Here is a 451-nt window from a genome sequence, read left to right as displayed (position 1 = left end):
GCCGCGCCCCGCGCCCGCGCGCCCGCGCCTCCCTCTAAACGAAGAACAGATTTACTTACACCCCTGAAGTAGTGGGCTGGAGTAACTCAGTTTGGAGTGGAGATGGCCAACCCTGTACACTACAATAAAACAGCTTCCCGCCGGCGCGCTCCTCGCTAGCCGCGGCCAAAGGTGTACTCGCGCGGCGAGATGGCTGTCCGTGGCCTCGGTGCTGGCGGCGGCCTCCCTCCCCCCACCCGCGTGCGGGGCCCGAGCGAAGCGTCGGCGGTGGTCGGCCGCGCCTCTGGCGCCCTGGTCCGCGCCGAGCCGGGCCGCCGGCCGCCGGCGCGTGCGCTTGACGGCCTGCTCGACGGCGCTCCCGCAGCCTGGCCAAGCGCCTGCGGGCCGGGCCGGTGCCAAGTGGTGGCGCTGGACTGGTCGTTGTAGTAGTAGACTGCGCCGCTGACGGGGA

This window comes from Emiliania huxleyi, assembly GCF_000372725.1.
Source record: "Emiliania huxleyi CCMP1516 chromosome Unknown EMIHUscaffold_119, whole genome shotgun sequence".
Lineage (NCBI taxonomy): Eukaryota > Haptophyta > Isochrysidales > Noelaerhabdaceae > Emiliania > Emiliania huxleyi.
The sequence above is the reverse complement of the archived record's forward strand: the minus strand, read 5'-3'. Positions refer to the sequence as shown.